The sequence below is a fragment of the Podarcis muralis genome, chromosome W, assembly GCF_964188315.1.
Source record: "Podarcis muralis chromosome W, rPodMur119.hap1.1, whole genome shotgun sequence".
In the NCBI taxonomy this organism is placed as follows: domain Eukaryota; kingdom Metazoa; phylum Chordata; class Lepidosauria; order Squamata; family Lacertidae; genus Podarcis; species Podarcis muralis.
The window spans coordinates 6,290,024-6,314,519 of record NC_135674.1 but is presented as its reverse complement, the minus strand read 5'-3'; the positions used below and the strand labels follow the sequence as shown (position 1 = coordinate 6,314,519).

General features: G+C 52.8%; 1 non-coding gene across 1 annotated transcript; it reads right to left on the bottom strand.

The window, feature by feature from the left end:
• Positions 1 to 23,492: 23,492 nt before the first annotated feature.
• TRNAQ-CUG (transfer RNA glutamine (anticodon CUG)) lies at positions 23,493 to 23,563 on the bottom strand. Its single transcript has one exon. It is a non-coding gene; the product is annotated as a tRNA-Gln (tRNA).
• Between the last annotated feature and the right edge of the window lie 933 nt (positions 23,564 to 24,496).

The following is a 24,496-nucleotide window of genomic DNA, read 5'->3' as shown; positions in this document are numbered from 1 at the left end:
GGGAGCAATGTATGTGCCCGGGGAGGCTTTGCGGGAAAGGGTGCTCAAACAGCTTCACGACAGCCCAACAGCGGGGCACTTTGGGCAACACAAAACTATGTTACTGGTCACTAGGGAGTTTTGGTGGCCAAGGGTGAGGGAAGATGTACGAGAGTATGTACGGGGGTGTGACCGCTGCCAAAGGGCCAAGGGGGAACAGGCAGCCCCGGCAGGGCTACTAGAACCCTTACCCACGCCGGGAAGACCCTGGGAGGTGGTGTCTATCGACTTCATGACTGATTTACCCAAATCCAGAGGTAAGACAGCAGTCATGGTAGTAGTAGATCTGCTAACCAAAATGTGCCATTTTATCGCGTGCTCTCATGCAGTGACAGCAGAGGAAACCGCCCAGTTGTTCGTGAATCACATCTTTAGGTTGCATGGGGCACCTTCGAAGGTTATCTCTGATCGAGGGAAACAATTTACCTCGAGGTTCTGGAGGAGGCTTATGAACTTATTGCAGGTGGAGGTGGGTTTCTCGACGGCGAGGCACCCGGAGACTAACGGGCAAGCAGAGAGGGCGAACAGCATTTTACAGCAATATCTATGCTGTTACGTCAACGAGAGACAGAACGATTGGGTAGAAAGGCTAGCACTGGCAGAGTTTGCGTATAACAATGCGGAGCATGTGTCCACGGGGATGAGCCCGTTCTTGGCCAATTATGGGTGTCACCCAAGGGCCTTTCCCGGGAGGGGGGAGGAAAGGTGGAGCGTGCCCGCAGCAGAGCAGTTCGTGGAAGAAATGGAAGCCCTACACCAGCAACTTAAGATGAATCTGGACAGGGCCAAGGAGGTGTACAAGAGACACGCAGACAAACGTCGCCGGGAAGGGGAGACCATTAGGGTGGGGGACCGGGTGTGCTTATCCACACAAGGCTTACCCTTCAAGGGCGGGTGTAAGAAACTGAGGCCAAAACGGCTGGGACCATTTGAGGTGACACACCAAGTGAACCCGGTGGCGTTCCGGCTCAAGTTGCCAGACAGCATGAAAATCCACCCGGTATTTCATAGGTCACTGCTCTCACCGTACAGAGGGGAGCGGAGGGTCCGGGAGGTAGGAGGGGAAGTGCTCACACACCCGCTACTGGAAGAGAGGGAACGACACCACGAGATAATGGAGATCCTGGATTCGCGCTGGCGAGGACGGCAGGTGGAGTACCTAGTGGCTTGGGAGGGGGAACCCGAGTCAGAAAACACGTGGGTTCCCGCGGGGGAAATAGATGATGAATATCTGGTGGAAGTGTTCCACAACAGGTATCCTAGGAAGCCCAAACCCCTTGAGAGATTCTGGGAGGAGCAATTGGCCACCACCGATGAGGAGGAAGAGGATTTCGTGGGTTTTCCGGCTTCCCAGGAGGAAGGAGGAGAATCGTCAGGAGAGGAGGAATCAGATTGGGAAGCTTCTCCCGCGAGAAATCGGAGCAGGTGGGAAGCGGGGTTTGAGTCCTCGGACGATGACGGCAGCTCCTTTAGGGGGTTCCCTGCTTCGTCGGCTGAAGAAGGGGACAAGGTCCCGTCACAGGGTCAGGCCGGGGGTGGAGGGGGTCCTGGGAAGGAGGTGGATGTCAGGGAACTGACATCAGAGCGAGAAGCGGAGGCAGGGCTCCCGAGCGATGCCGGAGAGGGAACCAGCATGGGGAAAGGAATTCAAGGTAACACCAATAGAGAAGAGAGGGAGATGGAGGAATTGGAGACAGGGCTCCAAGACCCTTCACCCAAAACTAGTGGAGAGAGCGCTGGCACGCCCCAGCCTTCCCCTTACTTGCGCAGACGCGTTCCGCGCAGGGAACATAGGAGGAGACTCGGGGTCAAACAGCTTTTATGCTGGAAGAGGTTCAAGAAACGCCCACTGACGGATTCTGCAAGTGACTAACAGGTCACGGAGGGCGAGCTCTGACCCTAAGCATGGTTGGGCAAGCAAGCTGACTACATCTAAGGCCATTTACGCACAAGTAACCCCTCACAACCATTACAGGTGCCTTCCACAGAGTCAGACCATTGAGCCGCCTAACTCCTTAAGGGAGGACCAGAGCTCGCTGGTGATGCAGGTCCCAGAACAATCTCCAGCCTCTCCAGGTGAAACTGAAAACATCACCTGCCTGGAACCTTGTAGAGCCACTGCCAATCAGTACAGACAGTGCTGAGTTAGGTAGCTATGATCCATCCACCATCACCCTTTGCCCGAAGCAAAGGTACATCGCTGTCCAAATCTTTGAAAGACTTTCCCTGCTCACCAAACCACCTGCCCTCCTTTATGCATTGCCGATGGCTTATCAAAGGGATCCTCACTGCAAGTCTCATCAAGGCAGACAGCTTGATGAAATCTTGGTGCCCTTTCTTAGGAAATGCTAACAGGGACAATGGCACCAGTTGCCCTCTGGACTCACAGGGTGCAGCTTACGTTGGAGTCATCAATTGTACACATTTGGAATGGCCCTTGAGAAATGATGGTCTGCCTATAGTCAGCAGCTTACCACCTTGCTGTTTGTTAAAAACTTGAATAAAAAGCATGCTTAAAAGAAAACAGGAAAAATGAAATTTTGCTGGTGTCAGAGCTGGCTCCAGGTCCCAGCTCACAGAGGACCAACGCTAGCCGGCAGTAATGTACAAAAGTCTTTATTGAAGTACAGTTTCCATTTTCAAGCCGCAGCGCCCCAGCTCTACGTCTTAGAGGCTAGACCGGCGAAGCTCCATCTGAGTCTCCACCCCCTGTACACCAACTTAAGGCTCTAATCTTACTCTACCTTTTCCGTCTCTCCTTTCTCCTCTGGGTCCTTCTGCCCCCCGGGGTCTCCTCCTTTCTGGACTCTTCTGACGCTGACCCCCCTGACTCCTCCCCCTCTTTTCGGCGGGCTTTGGGACCTGGCTCCCTATCCGGGCTGCCAACTGCGCCGCCCTCCTGTACATTTGAACTTGGCGCGCGCGCCCAGCTTTCGACCTTCCTCTTGACCGTTTCCTCGCTCCCCGATGGAGGCGTGGCCAATCCTGACTCCTCTCCTCCCGCTGGCGGTGAGCCTCCTGATCCCGATACCTGGGACTCCTCCCCCCTACTGCGCTCTGGTGGGGAAGCTGGTCCTGATTTCCAACTGCTGCTCTCTGAGTCCCCTCTGGCCCCCTTTTCCTGGGGTGTCCCCCTCGGCACCCCCCTTGCTCTGACCATGGGAGCCCCTTTCTGTGAATCCTCCGATTCGCTGGAAAGACTCAGAGACCTCGGACCTCTGTCATCGCTAACATTTCCTTCGGATTCCTCCCCCTCGCTCTCTATTTCTTCCCTTTCCTGTGCCTCTGCTCCTGAGCCCCTGACATCCGGCTTCTGGAGAAAAGAATAATGCCTCATTATTTGTATCTGCTTTTAAATGTTGTTTCTCTTCTCTTTGTAATGAGTTTTACTGGGTCTGTGCTCATTTTAAGTTGCTTACCTTCACTAAAATTCAGTAAAAAACCTTCACTACTCGACTGGAAACTTTTATTATCCAAATTCAAACCCACTTTTCTTTCTTGGAATGTCCTCCATGGAAATGAGATGAGCAACTGGATAGCAAAATTCCTGGAGTGGGGAGGAGGGTTCAATGTTCTAATAGATTAGATATGGACAGTCCTTCAGTACAGCAAAACTTGACACTTTGAAACCTTTGAGTCCGTTCCAAAAGGACTTCACCCACTATTTAGGGGGGAAGTATGTCAGAACTGACCTTCTGCACTACTGATTCCACATTCTTGGACTCCTAATCTTACACGTAAATTAGAGCTGGAACCATCTCAGGCCCTATGCCTCTTGAAATGACCATGACCTATTGAGCAAAACCACAGAATCCACCTCTCTGGTGACTAAACCCCACTTGTTTTTACAAAATAAATTAACAACAGAGGAAAATCATGGAAGAAATAAAATGGCTTTTCAAATTAACGAAGGCGATTTCAAAGTGCCCCTAAGGGGAAATTCTGTAAGCAAAGGTAGCAGATACACAAGGACACATTGCTAAAAGAAACAAAGGGATTTGGAGTGAACAGGTAGTACCAGAATGTACAGAATTGTACCTAGAAAAAGGTTACAACTGGATTACCTTTTTGTAAACAAAAACAACAACAACCCCCAAAATAAAACTCGGAAGCAGCAGGACTCCTTAGGAACTCTTCAAAAAACAAAACACAAAACTGCATATCCCTACCTAGTCACCAAATGTGAGGGGAAACGTAAACCAGCATCTTACACTGCTTTAAATGATAGCCAGATTCTGCATTTTTTTACCACACCAGAAGTAAAAGCACGGGGCATTAATAAGTTTTTGAAAAATCATGCACTTCATTTGTAGGCAAGGGAAAGCTTTCTGAAATGTACAAAATCTTACTAAGACACACAATCTGTTGAAATGACCAAGCAGCGGACGAGATTCGGGGACAGTGGTGTGCCGCCTGGGGAAATGTTCCTTTCCATTCACCTTAAGCAAAGATGTGGTGACCTTGTGCATCCATAAATAACTTTCAGAAATGTATTTCATTACTTCCCAAAGTTTCTCAATGGCCTACCAAATGGCATTTCTTTCTATTTTGGATGAAACTGGGGAAGCAGCTTTAGAAGAAGGGGTTGCTGACATTCACTGGCCTGGAAAACACCTGATGCCAATATGATGGCAAATTGTGGGTGGTGCATTGATGGAGAAACTAAGGCAACAAATGGGGACATGACGCCACCGGTGTTCTAAAGATACATTTCATGTAAAGATTATGATGGGCTTCTTCAAATGCCCATAGCCTCTTACAAGCAGAGGTTTTAGATCAATTTTCTGTAAACCTCTGTCATAAATAGTTGTCACTGGAAATACGACCCAACAATGCAATGCTGGACTCATCCCTCCCGTCAGCGTGCCTGGAAAGCACGGGTCCCAGTAGTTTCCGCCTTACTCTGCTCCTTTCTCTGTGAAATCCTGCTCTTTAGCTTTCACATCGGAGCAAACCTCAACCCACCCCCTCCCAAAGAAACATTTTTTATGAGCCCCCCTACTCTGCGTGTGCTTTCTTTGGCTCCTGTCTCAATGTGCAGAAATTGAGCACATGAATTTTCCAGCATCGGGAGTTTTCCCCAAGACAGTGTCGAGATCAGGCCTGTTTGTGTGGCTCCACGCTTGCAGTTATTGGGGCTTTGGCTAAGAGGAGTGCATGCACTTTCAGCAAGACATAGCTAGCTAGCTAGCTAGACAGTTTACCTCCCTTTGCTACAGTTTAAATTTCTGCATGCCATCTGCTGTTGTGGTTCGAGGACCCGATCCCCGCATAGGGGAATGAAAACACGAGGACCCGTGATATAAGGTTAATGGGCAAGAAAAGGCCACAACTTTATTGATTACAGCAAGTGAAAAGGTATTGGCTTAGGCATTGGATTACGTCAGCTGACTCCACCTCCTCAGAGAGGGGTGAGTCTAAAACAGTGGGGTTTATTCACCAGTAGGTGGAGCCTGTTGATGCTAATCCAACTATAAGCTCTCCCCTGATGTCACCGAGGGTCGTGCCATGGCCTCCCGCCAAGCAGGCATCGGACAGAATACACGACCGCCAGATTCCTTTAACGGAATACCCAAAAATTGAAGGCATAGGCGATGGCCACACCTAGCCCTTCGACACACCACAGCACATTATTCCAATGCCTAACCGCCACCCGAGCCCAAAAAGGCTCGCCGCCAATACCCTCACAGCTGTAACCAATCCCTGATGCTGCTGCTGCTGCTATTTAACCAAATGTCATTCCCTTGGTCTGAAAGATGAATCCCATCATTCCGGTACAAGGCCTGGTCGCCAATCCGGATACGGTCATGAGAAATGACTTGGCCATTCATAAAGCGCACCCAACGGGCTATTGCACGATTCAAGAGTTTCCTGGATTTTTCAATGGCCATACAGTTCTGCGCACCGCGCCAAACAATTCTCTTCAGGAAGGAGGACCAGAACACCGTTGTTCTGGGACACTCATCCAAATCTCTTTTTATGTTCCACGACAAGTCCGCACCTCTTCTGTTAACAAGGTCATTTTCCCCTAACTGAAGGATAAGGATGTCGGGAGTGCCAAACATGGCGACTTTCTCCCTCAGCAATGGCACAAGCTCTTCCCAATGCATGCCTCATCTCGAAAACCAGGAAACTCGCACTCCAGGTGGCAACCCAAGATTAGGGGTGAGGCCGCAGCTAGCTGACATGGGCCCAATGGACTATACTGTGGCAGCAAATCCAAACACTTTTTCTGAGAACGGCTGAGAATAAAGGAAAGAGAAAGACGGGTAAGTAGAGGTAATGCAGCGGAGCGCATACGAGCGAATGTAACCTTTATAAGCATCGGATTTCCACCGGCCCATTTCTTTAATCCTATCCGCCGGCAGACCCAAGCGCGCCGCTGTTGTGGTGGTGCCAATCCTGAATGAGTGTGCAGCATAATCCTGGGAAGATAAACCACTTACAAGGGAACCCCTACCTGCCTGATCCGTTTTGGATTGACGTATCCGCACCGTCGTGCTAGCTTCGGACAACTGCACGTCCTCCGTGAGGAGGCCACGCGTTGACCCAGTTGCATTGACCTCGGCTACTGCTTCACCGACCCTCAAGGCACCAAAGGCGATCGCATATGCAGCGGGGGGGAAAGGCGGGCCTCAAACTTGGTCCAGCAGATTGACCTAAACTTTGTGCATATCTGAGAGAGCAGCCCGTAAGAAATTGGCTTAGCATATGCTGCGGAAAAGAGGCGGGCCTCAAACTTGGTCCAACAGATCGACTTAAGCTTTATGTGTATTTGAGAGAGCAGCCTGTAAGAAATTGGCTTATGGCCCTCGGCTCTAGGGGGTTGCAGCTTACCCCAACCTTCAATAGCTCTGCGGATCAGGAAGTCACTGCACGGGTCGGAGGAAAACATGGCTTTACAAAGAAGCTGATGGCGGCTACGTGTATCCTTAACGTTTTGGGGGCCCAGCCTAAAGGAGGCTATAACGTATGCCGCAGAGAACACCCGGGCCTCGAACTTGGACCAGCAAATTGACCTAAGTTTCATACAGATTTGGGACAGCAGCTTGTAAGAAATAGGCTTGCGGCCTTTGTTACTTGGAGGCTGCAGTCAACTCCAACCTTCAATTGCCCTGCGGACCATGAAGTCACAGCACGAATCGGTGGAAAAACATGGGTCTACTAAAGAATGTGATAGCGGCTATGTGTATCCTCAAAGTTTTCGAGACTCAACCTAGGCCATGAAGGTGTGTTAAGTATTGCAGAACGTTTTCTGTGGAGGGTGTAACATTAGTGGAAAGGGAGGATACTTTGGACCTGAACCCCATGAAATCACACCAGACCTTCTTATATGATCTAAGCGTAGAGGGTGCGACAGATGCTAATACTCCCTTATTCACTTCACGTCTCCAAGGTTCCACAGGTGCTCCGGAACGGGTTCTGGCAGTGGCTGAGCCCTGGGAGCTAATGCTCGGAAGCGAGGCACTGGAGGACGAATGATCGGAGTAGGCGCGACACCCTCTCGGAACGCGATGACTGTTTAGCCAGTATGTTGACCACTGCCTGGTTATCAGTTCTGAAGCACACCCGGCGATTCTGGAACTCCTCAGTCCAAATGTGAACAGCCACAACTAAGGGGGAAAAACTCCAGAAAAGTGAGATCCCACGTGATACTCTGCTGGCCATTGTTGAGCACACCAGCGTCCCCTAAAGAATAAACTGAAGCCCAAGGACCCAGCAGCATCAGTGAACCTGGAAATCTGAGGACAGGTTGAGGATTTCCTGCCATAAGGAGACTCCATTGTAGCGTTCCAGAAACGTGATCCAGATCTCAAGGTCTGTCTTAACCGATTTTGGGAGTCTTACCCTGTGGTGCGGTTGGTTGGTTGGTTGGTTGGTTTGTTATTTTATTTTATTTTTAAGGTTAGTGTCAGGGAACTGACATCGGAGCTGGAGGCGGAGGGAAGGCTCTCAAATGATGCTGGAGAAGGGCCCAGCAGGGAGAGAGGCAGCTCAGCAGAGGGGGAAGCAAATCAGCGCAACACCAGGGATAAAGGGGGGCAGATGGGGGAATCGGCGAGAGGGCTCCAGGACTCTTCACTGGACACCAGCGGGGAGAGCACAGGTCCTCCGCTACCCACGCCCTCCCTGCGCAGAAGACTTCCGCGCAGGGAGAGTAGGAGGAGACTGGGCGTCAAACAACTTTTATGTTGGAAGAGGTTTAAGAAACGCCCACTGACGGATTCTGCTAGCGACTGAGGCAGCCACGGAGAGAAGGGCTGTCCAGACAGAAAGGTTTAACAAGGCAATTCGGCCTGGAGAGGCGGCAGCTTACGCACGAGCAACCCCATACTCATTACAGTTAGGTATGCACATAGGCCCCAAGACTCATTTTGTATCATGACTTTTAAACTTCTGATTTGTTTCTGAGTCACTTGGTGCTCTCTGTGCTGAATCTGAAGGGGGATGGCACCCAGACTAACTGAATGTGGATGTTCATTATGCACTGTATCATAGTATAGTACAGTGATTATAAAAATATCTGCTTGAGTATACGTTTTCATCATGTGTAAAACTCATAAGGAATAAACAAATAGTTCTATATTGTGATCAAGTAACTCCTAGAACAAAATTGTAAGTTTTAGCTTCAGAAAACCAGTTGCTTCTAGCCAACATCCTGTTGCCAATGTAGCTAGAATTTTAGCACTTTTGATTGTTAGTTGATAACACGATTGATAGTATGACAAGAGATTGGTGGGATGCTCTCCTACAGGTTTCCAAAACTGTTGTACTACAGACACAGCCAGGACATTCAGACACAGCCAGGACATTCCAGAACACTTCTATCTGGTACTGTAAATGTCAGGTTTCAGTTTCACTCTAGCTAGAAAGAACTGCTACATATGCAACATGTTCTAGAAGATTGCCAAAGGTGAGCTCTTGGCCAAAGCGTTATCCACTTCAGTGAAGTATTATTTCTCACCAAACTAGCAATTTGTTTACTAACTATACATGTTCCCTAATATGGTTAAAGCATTGAAATTATGCATTTCGACTGTTGGGCTTAAAGGCTTACTAGATTCTAGGACTAAGGACTAAATCATTATTGTACTTCTTTGCAATTTTGCCCACAGCTGCCCTGCTCATTGGGAGAACAGGAAATGGATCTGGAACACTTCAAAGCAGTACCATTGCTCCCATGTGTCTTCCTGTTTGGGCTGTCATTTTGTTAAAGCTGTGGTCTTGCTCTTGTAGTTGATCTGGGAGAAAAAGGCAGGTTCCCCAGGAAAAAATAATTCCTGTATGAGGTGTTATGGAATGATACATTTGGTTGCCTAATAATCTCAAAAGGGGGGTGGGTCTGGGAAGGGGTGCCTCTGTCCTGGAGACCAAGCAGGGGCTAAGTTGGGTTCATCCCAATTAGCTGTATGCCATGGTGTGACTCCAGAGGTGGAGCTAGCTGCTCTGGCACCCGGAGTGGCACACGTGGTGTGCACCCAGGGGTGGGGCTAGCTACCCGTGGGGCGAGGCGAGCGTCCTTTCCCTCACTGACTACTGATTAGGAGAGTCCTTCGCGGTTAAGGAGCCAACTACTGGGATTCTGAAACCCTCTGAGAAACCCTTCCAAAGATAGGACGGGACGGCGAAAAGTGAGGCAGGAAGGCTGGTGCCGCAGCAATTTGGGCTGCTAAACACGCCCCCTCGCAGGCACCTGGTTGGGTGCCTGCCCGTGGGCGTAGGCCAGCCAGGTGAGTGGGAGGCAGGGGGCTAATGCCCCCTGCTTGAGGCGGAGTCTGGCTCCCGACCACAACCACTCCCCTCTCTTGCAGGAGGAGAGTCTTTGTGGAACAAGTCATCCCCATGATCCCTCTAGCCCAGTGTTCTCTAGGGCGGCCCACAGAAGCTCTCAAGGGTTTCAGACAAAACATTTGTTCACTTCAGCATATAGCAGTCCAAAGAAATGTATGCTCTAGAAGGTCACAGGCTCCCCCGTCTTTGGGGTAGAGGTTTGACGTCTGAGACTAGATCTGCAGGACTCATAAACATTTCACTCTGTAGAGATGAGTAGTCGGCACCGTCCGAGTATAGGAGGAGGGGGGTGGGGGTGGAATACAGGGCTGAGAAATAGAAGGATGCGTTCGATCTCCTACACGAAGCCAGAGCCAATTATGAAGATTGACCAGTTGCTTATAGATCAAATGCGTGGATCATGCAGCTGCAAAGAGGTCTACCCAGCCGCTCCCACAGGCAACATGGAATTCTTCTGTGCAATTTACTGTGTTGTTGCTGTTGTTGTTAAAGATGTAAGACAAGCCTATATTGCACTTCATTAAAAATGCCAGGTCACTTCACAACAATATACTGATGGACTCAGTAGAATCAGCAATCAGTACTGGGGCAGGGGCCTTGGCTGGCACCCTGAAATGCACGGCCCCTGCGCCAGTCCTGAGGAGGCTCAAGGCCAGGGGTCAGCAACCTTTTTCAGCCGTGGGCTGGTCCACCGTCCCTCACAGCATGTGGGGGGCCGGACTATATTTTGGAGAGAGAGAATGAACAAATTCCTATGCCCCACCAAGAACCCAGAGATGCATTTTAAATGAAAGGACACATTCTGCTCATGGAAAAACACATTGATTCCCGGACTGTCCGTGGGCCGGATTGAGAAGACGATTGGGCCGCATCCGGCCCCCGGGCCTTCGGTTGCCTACCCCTGCTCAAGGCAATCACTTCCTGCACTTCACGTTAACGCAGAAGACGGCCCAGTTGTGCTCAGATGCTCAAAATTCCCTTTTCACCTTTGAATCTTTGGAGGGTCTGTTTCAGTTGGCATCGGGACAGCTCACCTAGCAGTGCAGCTGCCTTTATTGCAGAGGCAGGAAGTTTCCTTCCTTTCATATTCAGGATTTCTGTACTCACATAGAAATAATAAAAGGGTTTCTGCTGTTTGTTAAAAGTCATAAATGAACTCTCACAACTCGTTGATAAGGTAGCTTGCTTGTGTTTCGAGAAATCGTATAAGAGGAGCATTCATAGGAAGTTGCACTTGACAGAGTCAATCTAGCCTAGCACTGCCTACACTGACTGGCAGCAGCGCTGCAGGGTTTTCAAACAGGGGACAGTCCCAGCCCTGTCTGGTGGAGATCCTGGACTGAACCTGGGATCTCCTGCATGCAAAGCAAGGCCTCCCTCAACTCGGGAGGCGTCAGTTCTCTACTGTATTTCAGCAAATGCTTTCACTTTATCATTTCATTTTCATTTGTATATTTTGTGCACATATTTTCCTGTATATTTTAGACAGAGAGGAGTAGCAATAGGGTTACAGGCAAGGTTCAGAGTTAGTGTTGTGTGAGCATTTTAAAGCAGTTGAGTTTAAACAGGAGGGGATTTCAGCTGAAGAGATGGCCAGCATCATGAATCTGTAAGTAGGATTTCGTCTGCTTCTTTTTTGTAATCTTCTGGGGCGAGGGCTTGGGGTCCCCCACACGGCCAGCATCCCCATGGAATTCAACCCCTTCCTGAACAGCTTAACTTCTCTTTTTTTAAAAAAAGATATTTATTAGAATTTTACAAAATGAAAAAAGAAAAATACAAAGTAAAAATAGATAAAAAACAATTCCATCTTTCCCTCACTTTCTTTCATTTGCTTATTTCCTGGACCTCCTCACACCTCCCTTTTTGTATTCCAGTTCAATTTGTTAGTTCAGCAAATCCTTCCCCTCTTTGTTTATCCTAATCTTTAATCTTAAAATAATGTAACATTAAATTTTTGTTTATTAATAGTCCATTTTTTTTCATACTCCTTATAGCATTATAGCTAAAAACCACATAACTTTTCATTCAACATCATTCTAACATTCATTAATTTTACAATATTTCTGTAGGTAGTGTTTAAATTTCTTCCAATCTTCTTCCACCGACTCTTCTCCCTGGTCTCGGATTCTGCCGGTCATTTCTGCCAATTCCATGTAGTCCATCACCTTCATCTGCCATTCTTCCAGGGTGGGTAGATCTTGTGTCTTCCAATACTTTGCAATAAGTATTCTTGCTGCTGTCGTGGCATACATAAAGAAAGTTCTATCCTTCTTTGGCACCAATTGGCCGACAATGCCCAGGAGAAAGGCCTCTGGTTTCTTCAGAAAGGTATATTTAAATACCTTTTTCATTTCATTATATATCATCTCCCAGAAAGCCTTAATCCTTGGGCACGTCCACCAAAGGTGAAAGAATGTACCTTCATTTTCTTTACATTTCCAACATTTGTTATCGGGCAAATGATAGATTTTTGCAAGCTTGACTCGAGTCATGTACCACCTGTATATCATTTTCATAATATTCTCTCTTAAGGCATTACATGCCGTAAACTTCATACCTGTGGTCCATAACTGTTCCCAGTCAGCAAACATAATATTGTGTCCAACATCTTGTGCCCATTTAATCATAGCAGATTTCACCGTTTCATCCTGAGTGTTCCATTTCAACAGCAATAAAGACACATGACACAATTATTTCAGGTTAATGGGCTAAATATGGCCACAACTTTATTGGTTACAGGTGATGAGCGGTATTGGCTTAGGCATTGGTCCTAACCGACTATCCGGCTTCAGCCCGTCCGCTTGAAGTCCAGGAAGGGTTAACCACCAGTAGGGGGAGTCCTGCTGATGCACATCACCTCACAACCCCCCCCCCCCGCGAAAAACCAAGTCTGGCAAAAGAGGGAGATCCCCGGCCGCGCCAGCGATAAATAGGGCTGGTCACGCCCCCTGAACCAGCCGATTCCCTCAGTCGCACTTTCCAGACTAAGGAGAGCCCACTCAGTAGCTGCAGCAGCCTTCCTTGATGCAGACCTCCTGGGTCATGTGGCTGTGAAATCCTGCCACAGCACAAAGATAATAATAATAATAATAATTTATTATTTATACCCCTCCCATCTGGCTGAGTTTCCCCAGCCACTCTGGGCGGCTCCCAATCAATGTTAAAAACAGTACAGCGTTACATATTAAAAACTTCCCTGAACAGGGCTGCCTTAAGATGTCTTCTGAATGTCAGGTAATTATTTATCTCTTTGACATCTGATGGGAGGGCGTTCCACAGGGCGGGCGCCACTACCGAGAAGGCCCTCTGTCTGGTTCCCTGTAGCCTCACTTCTCGCAATGAGGAAACCGCCAGAAGGCCCTCGGCACTGGATCTCAGTGACCGGGCTGAACGATGGGGGTGGAGACGCTCCTTCAGGTATACAGGACCGAGGCCGTTTAGGGCTTTAAAGGTCAGCACCAACACTTTGAATTGTGCCCGGAAACGTACTGGGAGCCAATGCAGATCTCTCAGAACTGGTGTTATGTGGTCCCGGCGGCCACTCCCAGTCACCAGTCTAGCTGCCGCATTCTGGATTAATTGCAGTTTCCGGGTCACCTTCAAAGGTAGCCCCACGTAGAGCGCGTTGCAGTAGTCCAAGCGTGAGATAACTAGAGCATGCACCACTCTGGCGAGACAGTTCGCGGGCAGGTAGGGTCTTAGCCTGCATACCAGGTGGAGCTGGTAGATAGCTGCCCTGGACACAGAGTTAACCTGCGCCTCCATGGACACCTGTGAGTCCAAAATGACTCCAAGGCTGCGCACCTGGTCCTTCAGGGGCACAATTACCCCATTCAAGACCAGGGAATCCCCCACAGCAACCCGCTCCCTGTCCCCCCAAAACAGTACTTCTGTCTTGTCAGGATTCAACCTCAATCTGTTAGCCGCCATCCATCCTCCAACCGCCTCCAGGCACTCACACAGGACCTTCACCGCCTTCACTGGTTCTGATTTAAAGGAGAGGTAGAGCTGGGTGTCATCTGCATACTGATGAACACCCAGTCCAAACCCCCTGATGATCTCTCCCAGCGGCTTCATATAGATGTTAAAAAGCATGGGGGAGAGGACAGAACCCTGAGGCACCCCACAAGTGAGAGCCCAGGGGTCTGAACACTCATCCCCCCACCACCACTTTCTGGACACGGCCCAGGAGGAAGGAGCGGAACCACTGTATGACAGTGCCCCCAGCTCCCAGCCCTTCTAGACGGTCCAGAAGGATGTTATGGTCGATGGTGTCAAAGGCCGCTGAGAGATCCAGCAGAACTAGGAAACAGTTCTCACCTTTGTCCCTAGCCCGCCGGAGATCATCAACCAGCGCGACCAAGGCAGTTTCAGTCCCATGGTGAGGCCTGAATCCCGATTGGAAGGGATCCAAATGGTCCGTTTCCTCCAGGCGTGCTTGGAGTTGGTGCAGCGGGGAGGTCGGTACACCAGTAGGAATCCTGTACTACCCCTATTGCCCAACTTCCAGAACATGCACTCATAAAACTGGGTCTTCCCAATAGGACGCCTGGTGCAGACTAATGACTTCCTAAAAATCACTGCAACCCCCCCTCCCCGCCCACATGACCTGGGTTGCTGTGCGTAAGAGAAACCTGGTGGGCAAGCAGCGGCAAGGACAGGCCCATCTACTTCCTCCAACCAGGTCTCTGTCACACATGCCAGGTCAAATCCTCCATCCACAATCAGGTCGTGGATGGCAGTGGTTTTATTCATCATTGACCTGGCATTGCACAGGAACACTTTCAGGTCATGTGGGTTTCCCTTGCTGATTATTGTATCCTTCCGGTAAGGACCAGACCTGGAGGCGGGGATAGTCCTCAAACAATGACTAAACCTGCCTCCTTGGTAATGACATGGTCTGGTCTTAGCGTAACTCCTCCTCCTGCCCATGATCACTGAGATCGGGTGTCCCAATACATCCCCCCCTGTGGAACCTGCCCCACCCAATCTATTGGCTGAGGCCCACTCCTCCCAGGCCGCCATGACCCTTCCCCTTAAAAAGCAAAATACAAACTATATAATAATTTAACAGAATAATAATAATAATAATAATAATAATAATAATAATAATAATAAAAAAAAATAAAACAAAACAGAACAGAACAAAACAAAACAAAGCAAATCAAGAAACAATAGCGCTAACTAAATGCTTATCCCACCACAAGCAAAAATAAAATAACAAAATAATATGATATTATAAAAAACAACAACCACCATTTAAGGTGCTGCAAATAAAAAGCAATTAAAACATTTAAAACCATTTTGTCCATTGCTGCCGGTAGCTGCTCAGGCCTATAAACTGTAGTGGTAGTGCAGGCCCCGCCCCCTAGGCCGGATGGAGTTGGCAGGAGAGGGAGCAGTCTTCCCAGCACTCACACAAGCAGCAGCAGCAGCCGTGTCCCGGAGGCCTCTCTCAGGCCTCTTATGCTGTGGCGATGAGTGCAGGCCCCGCCCCCTAGGCCAGATGGAGTTGGCAGGAGAGGGAGCGGTCTTCCAAGCACTCACACAAGCAGCAGCAGCAGCCGTGTCCTGGAGGCCTCTCTCAGGCCTCTTATGCTGTGGCGGTGAGTGCAGGCCCCGCCCCCTAGGCCGGATGGAGTTGGCAGGAGAGGGAGCGGTCTTCCCAGCACTCACACAAGCAGCAGCAGCAGCCGTGTCCCGGAGGCCTCTCTCAGGCCTCTTATGCTGTGGCGGTGAGTGCAGGCCCCGCCCCCTAGGCCGGATGGAGTTGGCAGGAGAGGGAGCGGTCTTCCCAGCACTCACACAAGCAGCAGCAGCAGCAGTGTCCCGGAGGCCTCTCTCAGGCCTCTTATGCTGTGGCGGTGAGTGCAGGCCCCGCCCCCTAGTCCGGATGGAGTTGGCAGGAGAGGGAGCGGCCCACCCAGCACTCACTCACACAAGCAGCAGCAGCAGCCCAGCCGTGTCCCGGAGGCCTCTCTCAGGCCTCTTATGCTGTGGCGGTGAGTGCAAGCCCCGCCCCCTAGGCCGGATGGAGTTGGCAGGAGAGGGAGCGGTCTTCCCAGCACTCACACAAGCAGCAGCAGCAGCAGCCGTGTCCCGGAGGCCTCTCTCAGGCCTCTTATGCTGTGGCGGTGAGTGCAGGCCCCGCCCCCTAGGCCAGATGGAGTTGGCAGGAGAGGGAGCGGTCTTCCAAGCACTCACACAAGCAGCAGCAGCAGCCGTGTCCTGGAGGCCTCTCTCAGGCCTCTTATGCTGTGGCGGTGAGTGCAGGCCCTGCCCCCTAGGCCGGATGGAGTTGGCAGGAGAGGGAGCGGTCTTCCCAGCACTCACACAAGCAGCAGCAGCAGCAGCCGTGTCCCGGAGGCCTCTCTCAGGCCTCTTATGCTGTGGCGGTGAGTGCAGGCCCCACCCCCTAGGCCAGATGGAGTTGGCAGGAGAGGGAGCGGTCTTCCCAGCACTCACACAAGCAGCAGCAGCAGCCGTGTCCCGGAGGCCTCTCTCAGGCCTCTTATGCTGTGGCGGTGAGTGCAGGCCCCGCCCCATAGGCCGCATGGAGTTGGCAGGAGAGGGAGCGGTCTTCCCAGCACTCACACAAGCAGCAGCAGCAGCAGCCGTGTCCTGGAGGCCTCTCTCAGACCTCTTATGCTGTGGCGGTGAGTGCAGGCCCCGCCCCCTAGGCTGGATGGAGTTGGCAGGAGAGGGAGCGGTCTTCCCAGCACTCACACAAGCAGCAGCAGCAGCCATGTCCCGGAGGCCTCTCTCAGGCCTCTTATGCTGTGGCGGTGAGTGCAGGCCCCGCCCCCTAGGCCGGATGGAGTTGGCAGGAGAGGGAGCGGTCTTCCCAGCACTCACACAAGCAGCAGCAGCAGCCATGTCCCGGAGGCCTCTCTCAGGCCTCTTATGCTGTGGCGGTGAGGACAGGCCCCGCCCCCTAGGCCAGATGCAGTTGGCAGGAGAGGGAGCGGTCTTCCAAGCACTCACACAAGCGGCAGCAGCAGCCGTGTCCCGGAGGCCTCTCTCAGGCCTCTTATGCTGTGGCGGTGAGTGCAGGCCCCGCCCCCTAGGCCGGATGGAGTTGGCAGGAGAGGGAGCGGTCTTCCCAGCACTCACACAAGCAGCAGCAGCAGCAGTGTCCCGGAGGCCTCTCTCAGGCCTCTTATGCTGTGGCGGTGAGTGCAGGCCCCGCCCCCTAGTCCGGATGGAGTTGGCAGGAGAGGGAGCGGCCCACCCAGCACTCACTCACACAAGCAGCAGCAGCAGCCCAGCCGTGTCCCGGAGGCCTCTCTCAGGCCTCTTATGCTGTGGCGGTGAGTGCAAGCCCCGCCCCCTAGGCCGGATGGAGTTGGCAGGAGAGGGAGCGGTCTTCCCAGCACTCACACAAGCAGCAGCAGCAGCAGCCGTGTCCCGGAGGCCTCTCTCAGGCCTCTTATGCTGTGGCGGTGAGTGCAGGCCCTGCCCCCTAGGCCGGATGGAGTTGGCAGGAGAGGGAGCGGTCTTCCCAGCACTCACACAAGCAGCAGCAGCAGCAGCCGTGTCCCGGAGGCCTCTCTCAGGCCTCTTATGCTGTGGCGGTGAGTGCAGGCCCCACCCCCTAGGCCAGATGGAGTTGGCAGGAGAGGGAGCGGTCTTCCCAGCACTCACACAAGCAGCAGCAGCAGCCGTGTCCCGGATGCCTCTCTCAGGCCTCTTATGCTGTGGCGGTGAGTGCATGCCCCGCCCCCTAGGCCGCATGGAGTTGGCAGGAGAGGGAGCGGTCTTCCCAGCACTCACACAAGCAGCAGCAGCAGCAGCCGTGTCCTGGAGGCCTCTCTCAGACCTCTTATGCTGTGGCGGTGAGTGCAGGCCCCGCCCCCTAGGCTGGATGGAGTTGGCAGGAGAGGGAGCGGTCTTCCCAGCACTCACACAAGCAGCAGCAGCAGCCATGTCCCGGAGGCCTCTCTCAGGCCTCTTATGCTGTGGCGGTGAGTGCAGGCCCCGCCCCCTAGGCCGGATGGAGTTGGCAGGAGAGGGAGCGGTCTTCCCAGCACTCACACAAGCAGCAGCAGCAGCCATGTCCCGGAGGCCTCTCTCAGGCCTCTTATGCTGTGGCGGTGAGGACAGGCCCCGCCCCCTAGGCCAGATGCAGTTGGCAGGAGAGGGAGCGGTCTTCCAAGCACTCACACAAGCGGCAGCAGCAGCCGTGTCCCGGAGGCCTCTCTCAGGCCTCTTATGCTGTGGCGGTGAGTGCAGGCCCCGCCCCCTAGGCCGGATGGAGTTGGCAGGAGAGGGAGCGGTCTTCCCAGCACTCACACAAGCAGCAGCAGCAGCCGTGTCCCGGAGGCCTCTCTCAGGCCTCTTATGCTGTGGCGGTGAGTGCAGGCCCCGCCCCCTAGGCCAGATGGAGTTGGCAGGAGAGGGAGCGGTCTTCCAAGCACTCACACAAGCAGCAGCAGCAGCAGCCCAGCCGTGTCCCGGAGGCCTCTCTCAGGCTTCTTATGCTGTGGCGGTCAGTGCAGGCCCCGCCCCCTAGCCCAGATGGAGTTGGCAGGAGAGGGAACGGTCTTCCCAGCACTCGCACAAGCAGCAGCAGCAGCCGTGTCCCGCAGGCCTCTCTCAGGCCTTTTGTGCTGTGGCAGTGAGTGCAGGACCCGCCCCCTAGGCCGGATGGAGTTGGCAGGAGAGGGAGCGGTCTTCCCAGCACTCACACAAGCAGCAGCAGCAGCCGTGTCCCTGAGGCCTCTCTCAGGCCTCTTATGCTGTGGCGGTCAGTGCAGGCCCCGCCCCCTAGGCAAGATGGAGTTGGCAGGAGAGGGAGCGGTCTTCCCAGCACTCACACAAGAAGCAGCAGCCATGTCCCGGAGGCCTCTCTCAGGCCTCTTATGCTGTGGCGGTGAGTGCAGGCCCCGCCCCCTAGGCCGGATGGAGTTGGCAGGAGAGGGAGCGGTCTTCCAAGCACTCACACAAGCAGCAGCAGCAGCCGTGTCCCGGAGGCCTCTCTCAGGCCTCTTATGCTGTGGCGGTGAGTGCAGGCCCCACCCCCTAGGCCGGATGGAGTTGGCAGGAGAGGGAGCGGTCTTCCCACCACTCACACAAGCAGCAGCAGCAGCAGCCGTGTCCCGGAGGCCTCTCTCAGGCCTCTTATGCTATGGCGGTGAGTGCAGGCCCAACCCCCTAGGCCGGATGGAGTTGGCAGGAGAGGGAGCGGTCTTCCCACCACTCACACAAGCAGCAGCAGCAGCCGTGTCCCGGAGGCCTCTCTCAGGCCTCTTATGCTGTGGCGGTGAGTGCAGGCCCCGCCCCCTAGGCCGCATGGAGTTGGCAGGAGAGGGAGCGGTCTTCCCAGCACTCACACAAGCAGCAGCAGCAGCCCAGCCGTGTCCCGGAGGCCTCTCTCAGGCCTCTTATGCTGTGGCGGTGAGTGCAGGCCCCGCCCCCTAGGCCGGATGGAGTTGGCAGGAGAGGGAGCGGTCTTCCCAGCATTCACACAAGCAGCAGCAGCCGTGTCCCTGAGGCCTCTCTCAGGCCTCTTATGCTGTGGCGGTGAGTGCAGGCCCAACCCCCTAGGCCGGATGGAGTTGGCAGGAGAGGGAGCGGTCTTCCCAGCACTCACACAAGCAGCAGCAGCAGCCGTGTCCCGGAGGCCTCTCTCAGGCCTCTTATGCTGTGGCGGTGAGTGCAGGCCCCGCCCCCTAGGCTGGATGGAGTTGGCAGGAGAGGGAGCGGTCTTCCCAGCACTTACTCACACAAGCAGCAGCAGCAGCCGTGTCCCGGAGGCCTCTCTCAGGCCTCTTATGCTGTGGCGGTGAGTGCAGGCCCCGCCCCCTAGGCCGGATGGAGTTGGCAGGAGAGGGAGCGGTCTTCCCAGCACTCACACAAGCAGCAGCAGCAGCCGTGTCCTGGAGGCCTCTCTCAGGCCTCTTATGCTGTGGCGGTGAATGCAGGCCCCGCCCCCTAGGCAAGATGGAGTTGGCAGGAGAGGGAGCGCTCTTCCCAGCATTCACACAAGCAGCAGCAGCCGTGTCCCTGAGGCCTCTCTCAGGCCTCTTATGCTGTGGCGGTGAGTGCAGGCCCTGCCCCCTAGGCCGGATGGAGTTGGCAGGAGAGGGAGCGGTCTTCCCAGCAATCACACAAGCAGCAGCAGCAGCCGTGTCCCGGATGCCTCTCTCAGGCCTCTTATGCTGTGGCGGTGAGTGCAGGCCCCGCCCCCTAGGCAAGATGGAGTTGGCAGGAGAGGGAGCGGTCTTCCAAGCACTCACACAAGCAGTAGCAGCAGCCGTGTCCCGGAGGCCTCTCTCAGGCCTCTTATGCTGTGGCGGTGAGTGCAGGCCCCACCCCCTAGGCCGGATGGAGTTGGCAGGAGAGGGAGCGGTTTTCCCAGCACTCACACAAGCAGCAGCAGCAGCCGTGTCCCAGAGGCCTCTCTCAGGCCTCTTATGCTGTGGCGGTGAGTGCAGGCCCCGCCCCCTAGGCCGCATGGAGTTGGCAGGAGAGGGAGCGGTCTTCCCAGCACTCACACAAGCAGCAGCAGCCCAGCCGTGTCCCGGAGGCCTCTCTCAGGCCTCTTATGCTGTGGCGGTGAGTGCAGGCCCCGCCCCCTAGGCCGCATGGAGTTGGCAGGAGAGGGAGCGGTCTTCCCAGCACTCACTCACACAAGCAGCAGCAGCAGCCGTGTCCCGGAGGCCTCTCTCAGGCCTCTTATGCTGTGGCAGTGAGTGCAAGCCCCGCCCCCTAGGCCGGATGGAGTTGGCAGGAGAGGGAGCGGTCTTCCCAGCACTCACACAAGCAGCAGCAGCAGCAGCCGTGTCCCGGAGGCCTCTCTCAGGCCTCTTATGCTGTGGCGGTGAGTGCAGGCCCCGCTCCCTAGGCCAGATGGAGTTGGCAGGAGAGGGAGCGGTCTTCCCAGCACTCACACAAGCAGCAGCAGCCGTGTTCCTGAGGCCTCTCTCAGGCCTCTTATGCTGTGGCGGTGAGTGCAGGCCCCGCCCCCTAGGCCGGATGGAGTTGGCAGGAGAGGGAGCGGTCTTCCCAGCACTCACACAAGCAGCAGCAGCAGCCGTGTCCCGGATGCCTCTCTCAGGCCTCTTATACTGTGGCGGTGAGTGCAGGCCCCGCCCCCTAGGCCGGATGGAGTTGGCAGGAGAGGGAGCGGTCTTCCCAGCACTCACACAAGCAGCAGCAGCAGCCGTGTCCCGGAGGCCTCTCTCAGGCCTCTTATGCTGTGGCGGTGAGTGCAGGCCCCGCCCCCTAGGCCAGATGGAGTTGGCAGGAGAGGGAGCGGTCTTCCCAGCACTCACACAAGCAGCAGCAGCAGCCGTGTCCCTGAGGCCTCTCTCAGGCCTCTTATGCTGTGGCGGTGAGTGCAGGCCCCGCCCCCTAGGCAAGATGTAGTTTGCAGGAGAGGGAGCGGTCTTCCCAGCACTCACACAAGCAGCAGCAGCAGCAGCCGTGTCCCGGAGGCCTCTCTCAGGCTTCTTATGCTGTGGCGGTGTGTGCAGGCCCCGCCCTGTAGGCAAGGTGGAGTTGGCAGGAGAGGGAGCGGTCTTCCCAGCACTCGCAGAAGCAGAAGCAGCAGCCGTGTCCCGGAGGCCTCTCTCAGGCCTCTTATGCTGTGGCGGTGAGTGCAGGCCCCGCCCCCTTGGCCGGATGGAGTTGGCAGGAGAGGGAGCGGTCTTCCCACCACTCACACAAGCAGCAGCAGCAGTAGCCGTGTCCCGGAGGCCTCTCTCAGGCCTCTTATGCTGTGGCGGTGAGTGCAGGCCCCGCCCCCTAGGCCAGACGGAGTTGGCAGGAGAGGGAGCGGCCCACCCAGCACTCACTCACACAAGCAGCAGCAGCAGCCGTGTCCCGGAGGCCTCTCTCAGGCCTCTTATGCTGTGGCGGTGAGTGCAGGCCCCGCCCCCTAGGCCGGATGGAGTTGGCAGGAGAGGGAGCGGTCTTCCCAGCACTCACACAAGCAGCAACAGCAGCCGTGTCCCGGAGGATGGCCAAACTGCAGGCTTGGAAGGAGTCGTTGCCACCAAAGACAGGATCCATAAATAGAACCCCAGCCCTGGAAGCCTCCTTGTAAATAGGGTGGAATGGGGGCCAGGTCAATTTGGTGAATCAGTAAATGTGGCAGAAATTCATCTCTCTTCTCCTTCATTCTCTTCCAGATGACATAAGACTTGATTTCAGTTTCGATTATGGGGATAAGACACAAGTTTCAAGGCTCAGAGATGATGGAGTGGCAATTTTTGCTTGCTGTTTCATTGTGTGTTGTTGCTAATTGTGATCATTGCTGTTGTTTTAGAATTCTTTCCTATGCAATATTACTTTTTTATTGCTTTTAAATTGTTGTTTTTTAAATTGTCCTTGTAAAGGAAAGTGTTCTGCTAATGTTGATTGTATTCTGAATTGCTTCAAGAAGCCTCATAGCAATGAATAATATTAAGAGTAATAATTACTTTACCTGCCTTAATTATAATAAAGCATTGACATGCATATTTTAAATTAGCGCTTAAGGTCTTAAACTACACATTTTAGTAGTTTCACATCTGTATTCTTTACTGTGTTCTAGCTTATAGATTTTGATTTTAACCTACATATATATGAGAGCCCGTGTGGTGTAGTGGTTAAGAGCGGTAGTCTCGTAATCTTGGGAACCGGGTTCGCGTCTCTGCTCCTCCACATGCAGCTGCTGGGTGACCTTGGGCCAGTCACACTTCTCTGAAGTCTCTCAGCCCCACTCACCTCACAGAGTGTTTGTTGGGGGTGGGGGAGGGAAAGGAGAATGTTAGCCGCTTTGAGACTCCTTAGGGTAGTGATAAAGCAGGATATGAAATCCAAACTCTTCTTCTTCTTCTACATGTTCTCTATCTCTGTATAAGTCCATATTCTGGTTTGTGGCTGTAATAAATTGATTCGTTCATTCAATAAAGCTTCGGTGGTTTTGAAATTCAGTAAATTGTCTCTGCCTCCATTTTTGGGTATTGAGGGAAACGCTCTATAAAATAATCAGAAAACATCAGGGTTGTAGTCAACATCAGTCCTTTCCACAGCAGACCTATTTAAATTGATGGGCACAAATTACGTGGCTGTGTTGATTTTGACGCATCTCTTCTGAGTAAAACTCAGTTGACTACTGTAGGGATAATCGCGGAGTGGGCAGTGGGGTCCGGAGGGAGCACACTCCCCACCAGCAGGCAGCCACAGTTTGCCTGCACGCGTGACCCTGGGGTGCGTAGCATACTCCCCCTCACAGACAAAGTCATGGCTGTCTGGAACATCGTTCCCTCTGTCTGACCTTTTGCGGTCTCAGCAGTCTGCGGTGTCCTGTCTCAAACCTTTGTCCCTGAGACCTTTTGTCTCCTTCGTCATACACTGTGCAAGGGGAAAATGACGCGGTGGAAACAGGTGCCAAAATAATTTTGAACCACCCCATGATCTCAGGACCAAAGGTGTGTAAAGGTCACAGCCCAAAATGTATCTGCCTAGCTTGCATATTTGTCTCAATAAAAGGAGACTCCACAGGACTGGTCAACAGCTCGCTTCAGCCCACCTGTGCGCAGCTCACATGATGATCAACTCCTGTCTTGTGCCTTCACTTCAGACTACTCCTCACAGGATATCATGGAATTGTAGAGTTGGAAGGGACCACAAGAGTCATCTAGTCCACCCCCTGCAATGCAGGAATATTTTGCCCAACGTGGGGCTCGAACCCACGACCCTGAGATGCAGAGTCTCACACTCTACTGACTGAGCTATGGGCAGATATCTTGTTTGATAAATGTGTCCCTTGGAAACATTTTGGTTTTATCCTCTCTGCAGGAGTTGCTATGCCTGATCATTCCATCTAGTTCTGTCGAAAGAGAGGTGGGGGTTGTTTTCTGATTTCTTAATTGTGAATATTTGGGGGGGAGGGGAGGCATGGGTGGAAAGGAGATACTCAGATGGACCAGAGTGAAATGGGGGCTTCGGGATGGCTTGGGGAATTCTCAAAGTGTCACATCCAAACCAAAACTCTTGGTTGTTGGATGCCCCTGCCTTCTGTCATCATTTGAGCTTTCCTCTGCTTCCCTTTCAAGCTGCTGTCTGGAAGGAGGCCAAAGCCCACTTAAACATAAGAATGATTATAAGAAAGCATTCATTCAGCAGCCAGAGTTGAATGAAGACAATGTGCTAGGAGGAGAATGAGCTAATTAAACCATTCTGCAACACACACACACACACACACACACACACACACACACTGCAATCCGAACCCCAGTGCTGTTATGAGGACAATGGTCACAACCACACATTTCAAGAAGCATTGCACTAAGAGTCACAGATTCACCCAACACATCCTGGGAACCTCTGTTTGCTACAGATCTAACATCTCTCAGCACCCTTGGCAAACTACAGTTCCCAGGATTCTTGAGGGAAAGCCTGGACTCTTTCAAGTGGTGTAAGAGCTTTAAATGTGTGGTGTGGAATTCCTCCAAAAGAATCGGGGAACTGTGCAACCCTCTCTCTCTCAGGCTACGGTCCTGCCCCAGGCTCAGGAGGAGGAGGAGGGCTCTTTATTAGATTAGGTTTGTATCCTGCCTTTCTATTTTCATGCCCAAGGCAGCGAAACCGTCAGAACTACATAAATCAATTATAATAATCAATACAATAAGAATAGCAATAAGAATTATTTACCAAATCTAAATAATCTGAT